General features: G+C 44.6%; 1 long non-coding RNA gene across 1 annotated transcript; it reads left to right on the forward strand.

The window, feature by feature from the left end:
- Window positions 1-6,394: 6,394 nt before the first annotated feature.
- On the forward strand, window positions 6,395-7,318 carry LOC147633017 (uncharacterized). Its single transcript, XR_015267037.1, has 2 exons — window positions 6,395-6,584; window positions 6,689-7,318. It is a non-coding gene; the product is annotated as an uncharacterized LOC147633017 (long non-coding RNA).
- The last annotated feature ends 278 nt before the right edge of the window (window positions 7,319-7,596 follow it).

The raw sequence follows: 7,596 nt of genomic DNA on the forward strand, positions 1-7,596 counted from the left end.
TTCATGTCAAGGAGGCTCTTAATTCATCCCTTATAGGTGTTGAGCAACCCTCTCCGGGAAGGGTCCCTCACAAGGACCGAGTGCTGTTCAGTCAAGATATTGACTCCCCTATGGACTCAAATGAGGAATTCATTGACAAAACTCAACGAATGTATGAAGCATTCAAAGCTCAACTAGAAGAAGAGGATGCTGCTATGATGAAGAGGATGTCCCTCTCACCTATGAAACAGCACGAGGAGGGTGACTTCTCTCCCCTTCTTTTGGGTTCAAAAATGAAGAGGAAAAAGGAAAAAAGTCAGGAAGCCCTAAGAACCTCCATGTCTGCGGGGAAACTATCCAAATCCTGTAAAAAATGAATTCTATCAACCTGCTCTCCTTTAATTGTAAAGGGCTCACGAACCCAGAAAGGGCAGTGGCCATCAATAGGTGGATTAGGGACTTAGCCTTTGATTTTGACCTTCTCAGTCTGCAAGAGCTCAAAATTGGGGGTCCTCAGCTGCATATGAACCTTCAAAGAGTCTCTAGGAATGCTCTTTGGTTTTTTACCAATCACCTCTCAGGGAAAGGAGGGGCAGCTATTGGCATCCACATTAAGTGGGAGCACTCAATCTTAGATTCTTGGTCTGATGTTAACCACTGTTGGACAGCAGTTAGGCTGGGCAGCCCTTTCAACTTCACCTTGATTTCGGTTTATGCCCCATGTTTGGCCAGCATGAGAGCTGCAACCTGGCATTCTATCATGCAGGTTGTGGGACCCATCTTGCTTGTTGGTGACTTTAACATGGTTGAGGCTCAGGGAGACAGAAGTAGATTTCTGGGTAGAACCATTAGTGGTCATGAAAAGGTTAAATGGGACTTGCTTAAGGTGTGTAAGGATCTGTCAGACCTTTCAATGAAAACTGCTTTCTCCTGGTCTAATAATCAAAAAGGCTTCTATCTCACAGAGCAGCTAGACTGGACAGAATTTATGCCTCGCGCAACCTAATTGATATGTTCTTAAAAGTCAAGTGTAGTGCTGAGTCCTCCCTAACCATCTCTAATCACCTCCCTTTGATTTGTAAGCTATCTATAGGGCAGGCCAAAGGTAGGGCTGGTTGGCCCCATCTCGACCCCTCCCTCTTCCGTCTCCCGTGTATCCAACAGAAGATTAAAGGTTTTATCTCCAAAGCCTTTAGTCAGTTCTCCTCCCCCTCCAAGGGATGGGAACGCCTGGTCAATAAAGTTCATTCCATCTGCAGGGAGTATAAGCTTAAAGTTTCTGCAATTCGACTGAATCGGAGAATCCAGATACGGAACCAGATCCAGGACATTTATCTTTCCAAAAATGGGTTATCAGACCACTCATTGATCGATCTAAAGAATCAACTCAGGCTTGAAGAGTTGTTGGCAGCCAAGGCCACAAGGCTATGGTACAGAGAGGTTTGGGCGGGGAAAATTGATATGCCTCACCCTAAGATGTTTTCTCTCCTTAAAAGGAAAAAAGTTAGAGAGCTCATTCCTATGGTCAAGAAACTCAATGGGCATTCAGCTCTGCAGATGATGTTGAAAATCTGCAGGTAATCAAAGATCACTTTTTTGACTTGTTCTCCACAGCCTTACCTCCCTCTCCGGAAGTTACTGCAGCAAGGGCCAAGATAGCTCTCACAAGGAAAAAGGTTGTCCACCCCTCTTTAGCTTGCAAGCTAGATTCCCCTTTCTCTGAAAAGGAGGTCAAGGAGGCTATCTCTCACCTCAAAAAGGGAAAATCTCCAGGTGAAGATGGGATCCCAAATGAATTCTTTCTTGCATTTAAAGACGAGCTTACCCCTCACATCCTAAACATCTGGAAAGAAGCCATGAAGAAGGGGGGTCTGGTTGAGAGGACTAATACGAGGGTTATTAAACTGATTCACAAAAAAGATGAGAAAGAAGATCTTGGGAACTGGAGACCCATAACATGTCTCTCTTCTCTCTACAAAGTTTTTGCTCATATCTTGACTATTAGAATCAACCCCTATATGGATGAGTGGATCCTCAAGGAGCAAAAGGGTTTCATTAGGGGAAGGTATATTCTAGATGCTATTATTAGCCTATGGGAGGGCATTGAACATGCTGAAAACTCTGGCCAGAATTACATCTTCCTCAAAATAGATTTTGATAAAGCCTATGATAGAATTGATTGGTCTTTCCTTTTCCAATCCCTTCATGATATTGGTCTCAACAGGAAATTCATAAAGTATGTTCAAACCTTACTTGGGAATGCTTCATCTAAGGTGGCAGTGAATGGTTCTCTCACTGATGCCTTTCCTCTTAGGAAATCTATAAGGCAAGGTTGTCCTCTCTCCCCCCTTCTCTTTGCCATTGTTGCGGATGCCTTGGGGTGGCTTGTTAACAAGGAACTAGCTAACAATAGCATCAAGGGTATTTCGGTTCCAAATAGGGCAGAACCATTATGTCTCCAACTCTTTGCTGATGACACTAATGTTCTTCTTCGTAATGAAGTGCAGACTGCTGCCCACTTCATGGACTGCCTTGATACCTTCTATCTAGCCAGTGGTTCTCAAATAAACCACTCCAAGACCAGCTTCAGGGTGTTCAAAGGAGTTCCCCCTCCAACTATTATTTCCGCAGGTTGTAAGGCTATCCCTGAAGGTGTAGTGTTCTACTTGGCATCCCCATGGGTTTTAACATCTCAACTAAACAGAGATGGGACTATGTGCTGAATAAACTTAAGAATCAGGTCAAGAAATGGAGTCACATTAACACCGGGGTGGCTTCTTGAGCCTTTGTCCTTAACCACTTCATCATCCCCTCGGTTGTTTACTTTCTCGCCTGTTGGAGGCCCTCCGAGACCCAACTCCAATCCCTTAACTCCATCATGGGCAATTATCTTTGGGGGGGGTCACTTGACAGAAAGAGGATCAGCAAAGTTGCATTTCAGGTGTGTTGCTTGGATAAAGAGTAGGGGGGTCTTGGCATAATTAATATTGGTTTGCTGGCTGAGAAGCTTGCAGCTAAATGGGTCCAAAGAGCTATTGTGTCAAATGATGTATGGGCAGACCTGTTCAAAAGGGATGTTGGAAAATTTTGGATCAAAGGAAAAAGGGCTTGGAAGGGGTTCTCTCTCAATGAAGCTCTGTTCTCAAAGGCTTATCTCTCTCCAATAGGCAGCAAGCTCTGCTCTGCAGAATGTGGGAGTCCTGGATGAACTATAAGAAGCTCTTCTGCTTTCAAACTTATACCAAGAGAGGGATGTATGCCTATGCTGCGGATTCAGTCTGGTTTGGGCATCTTGTGATTCCGATTTCCAATGAACAGGTTCAAATCAGCCACTCTTGTTTCAAAGCTGGTATAAAGGTGTAGGGTGACCTATGTGACATATCTGGCATGTTAAACAGGGAGCAAATCAGTAACAAGTTTATCTTGCCATGGGGTGGAGTTGAGCTTGTAATTCAAAGATGTAATGCTCTGAAGGTTTCCATTCCTCTGGGGTTTATTTGTGACTGCAAGACCTTTTCTAAAGCCCTTCGGTGGGGATATTCTAGTAATCTTGTCAAGTTGCCTAATGTGTTTCATGCAGGGAATCTGGTTCTCAAGCTCAACAATAGATGGTCCTTGTCATGGAACAATCATCAATGGGCTTTCCGCTTCAAGTTAATCTGGGCCTTCGCTCAAGAAAGGAAGCACGCCATTTTGGCCTGGTTGGTCATCCACAAAGCAACCTAGACCCTTGAGAAAGCTATGAAGATTGGTCATGGGAATGGTCTTTGTCCCCATTGCAAAACCAAACTCGAAACTGTCCCACATCTTTTTTTCTCTTGCCCAGACACTAGGCAATTCTTGAGTGTCTTGAACAAGGCTTTCATGAAGATTAGGAACTCCCCTCTCAGCTAGAAAGAAGTCCTCTTAGGAGAATGTCACACCCTGGACCCCTTAACATGGCAATCCGTCAAAATGCTTCTTCTATGGCATGTATGGAATCAACGGAATGAAGCTCTTTATGAAGTCAAAACTAATCACCATTTTTATCTCTTTCTTGACAGTGTACGCAATCTAATCCATCATCTTCAACCAACTGGTGTACCTATGGAGGTGGATCGTTGGCAGGACCTGCCATGGAGGAAATGGAAGAAGTATCACAGCTCCTCGCTTTGCAAAAAGAAGGAATCCATGTTACAAGGATTGGATTTCGAATGTCAAAGAAGGCTCCAGCACTCGGCTTATCACATCCAGGCTTCGGAAGGTTTCCAAAGGGTCCTTTAAGGCCTTCCGGACTCAGGCTATTGTTCACAAGTCTTTTGCTGCATCTGTTTTTTGATCTACCATGGAGGAAATGAAAGAGGTTTCACAGCTCCTCGCTCTGCAAAAAGAAGGAAACCATGTTTCAAGGATTTGTTTTCGAATGTCTAAGAAGGCTCCAGCACTCGGTTTATCACATCCAGGCTTCGGAAGGTTTCCAAAGGGTCCTGTTATCCCTCTCGGACTCAGGCTACTGTTCACGAGGTCCAACAATGGCCTTTCAAGATGATTTCGAGGCTCCTCTCCCAGAAAATAAGGAAATTAAGCTTTAGTTGGGTCTCCTCAGCCGATTTCAAGTTTTGTTTCATGAATCTGCTCATCAAGTTTTGATTATGTCAACCGTCTCAGTTTTTTAAGTTTCAGAGTTATTCCCATTATCTTCAGGGTTTAACAGTTCTCAGGGTCTCCCCATGGATGGGACTTGTAACCTCACCTTTTTTCTAATATATTCCTCTGTTATAACTAAAAAAAAAGTTTTTTTTTTCCCTTGACTATAAATTCACCTGACCACCTTAAGTAATTTTAGCTTTTGCCCCTAGCCTGAGCGTTGAAGATTCCGAGTACCATCATTCAGCGCACGTAGGAGGAGTGGGTATAAAGGTTTGGGGTGACTTATGTGACGCAACTGGCATATTAAACAGGGAACAACTCTGCAATAAATTCATCTTATCCCGTGGTGGAGTTGAGTTGGTCATTCAGAGGTGTAATGCTCTTAAGGTCTCCATTCCCCCGGGGCTGATTTGTGATTGTATTTCCTTTTCCAAAGCCATCCGGTGGGGTGACTCCAGTAATCTGGTCAAGCTACCTAACACCTTTCATGCTAAGAATCTGATTCTTAAGCTAAATAAGAGATGGTCCTTGGCCTGGAACAAACATCAATGGGCCTTCCGATTCAAGCTTATTTGGGCCTTCGCTCATGAAAGGAAACACGCCATTTTGGCCTGGCTGGTCATGCACAAAGCAACCTGGACCCTTGAGAAGGCCCTGAAGCTTGGACATGGGAACGGCCTTTGTCCCCGCTGTAACACCAAGCTCGAAACAGTCCCCCATCTCTTCTTCTCGTGCCCTGACACTAAACAATTCTTGGATGTTCTGAACAAGGCCTTTAAGAAAATTAGGAAAATCCCTTTGAGTTGGAAAGAAATTCTCCTAGGTGAAGGACACTCTATGGACCCCTTAACGTGGCAGTCCGTCAGAATTTTGTTTCTTTGGCATGTATGGAAGCAACGTAATGAAGCGCTTTATGAAATTAAAACTAATCACCACTTTTATCTTTTTCTTGACAGTGTTCTCAAGCTTATCCATCAACTCCAGCCGAGTGGTGTTCCCATGGAGGTGGACCGGGGTGGCAAGACCTACCTTGGAGGAAATGGAAAAGATTCCATGTCTCCTCGCATTGCCAAGCAAAGGAAGTTATGCTACAAGGGCTCTATCTGGAATGTCACAGAAGACTGCAGAATTCCGAGTTCTACGTCCAGGCTTCAGAGAACTTCTGTGGGTTTCTTTAAGCCCTCATGGCCTCAATTTGCTGCTCATGATTTACTATCCTCTCAGGCTTGCTCCACTGGAGCTGGCTGGCCTCTGCCTAGTACCTCAGTCTGTGATTCAGAATTTGGCTGCCAAAACGGGCTCTGCAGATTTGTTATGCTCATCATGCTTCATCATCCTCTCTCCCGAAATAGAAGAGGGGCGGGCCGCTGTGAACTGATTCATCAGGACATTGGATCTTTGTTATTCCTCTTTCTTTCAACTTGCGCTGGCCGTTCATGAGTTGATTTAGTTCAGTTTGTTTCAGGGTGTTTTCCCTCTTTTGCTGAAGTTTTCATCAGGTCTTAGTGTCTGCCCATGGACCTTCCACATGGGACCTTGTAACCATATCTTTTTCTAATATATTCCACCGTTTTAACTAAAAAAAAATGTTTTTTTTCCCTTGACTATAAATTCACCTGACCACCTTAAGTAATTTTAGCTTTTGCCCCTAGCCTGAGCGTTGAAGATTCCGAGTACCATCATTCAGCGCACGTAGGAGGAGTGGGTAAACTCGTCGTTGAAAACGAGTTTGTTACGTGAGGCTACTTTATAAAGTTAGTAGGCGGTTTATATTCAAACTGTACCACCTACTCGGATCGCACTAATACTTCCGTGAGAGATTGGATGGTACTTTTTCCATTAATCAGTCACATTTCAAATTGCAGCTATAAATATATGGTGGTACTGCCGATATTCATCACCGACGAGCGAGAAACATACATATTTAATCTCGTCTTGTGAACTTCACCATCTTCTCCGAATCATCACTAATTAAGGTAACAATCATTAACATGCTCTGATGGACTAGCTGCTAGTGAGCTGTTTCAGCAGCACTTCACAATTCAACTGTGTTAATGTTGGCTTTGATCTTGTCTTGCAGTTTTCGAGCAAAATGGCAATGGCGATTCTGCTCCTGGTGGTATCATGCGGCTTGCTTTGGGCGACTGGGTGGCCTCCTGCTACGGCTGCAGCGGACACCTCTTACGTGTCGAGCATGTGCAACACGCAGGGCATCCCGCAGGGGAGCGACTTTTCGGGCCACCTGGGCGCCCTGCTAGCCGAGCTGGTGGAGAATACCCCCTACACGGAGGGCTACTCCTTCAAGACCCGTTGGGGCGGCGGCAATGCGCCCGCCTTTGGCCAGGCCGCATGCCCGGCCTCCGTGTCCAGCCCCTCCATCTGCCAGCAGTGCCTCGAGCAGCTCTCCGCGGACATCTGGAGCATCTGCAACAACGCCATCGGAGCGCAGGTCTGCTACCAAGACTGCTCGATCCGCTACGAGAACTACTATTTCTAATAAAGGAGGGGAGGGTGGAAAAATAACGTGTGGCCTAAAGGTCCGCAGCGTAATGACAATCTTGTTCTTAATTTCTTACAAGAAAACCACGAAACCGCTTGGGTTCAGTTTGTCTACAAAACCCAAAATATATTTGCATATTTTGGGTCCTAAGGTGTCTAGGTGACATGGCGTACTTTGCTTAAAACAACAAATACCAATATATATATTCTACATGCAACAACGGATGAGTTTGTTATTGGCCTACTTATTTAAGAAACCTTCAACTGCACACTTGAGAATTTCTGGGTGTGAATATTTTTGTACATGCTCCAGATGCTAATCGGATGTGCCAAAATCCAAAAGCGCATATTCTTGGGTTACAACAAAGAGTCATCAACTCTAGGACACCCTAGGTAGGCGAAAAAGAATACCATAGTGAGTCATGATATGGTATTAAGACCATATTAGGGAGTTTGGGCAAATCCTCATACTTTGGGAATTCGAAATGG

This window comes from Cibotium barometz, chromosome 12 (assembly GCF_041138505.1).
Source record: "Cibotium barometz isolate CiBa-2024 chromosome 12, ASM4113850v1, whole genome shotgun sequence".
NCBI lineage: Eukaryota > Viridiplantae > Streptophyta > Polypodiopsida > Cyatheales > Cibotiaceae > Cibotium > Cibotium barometz.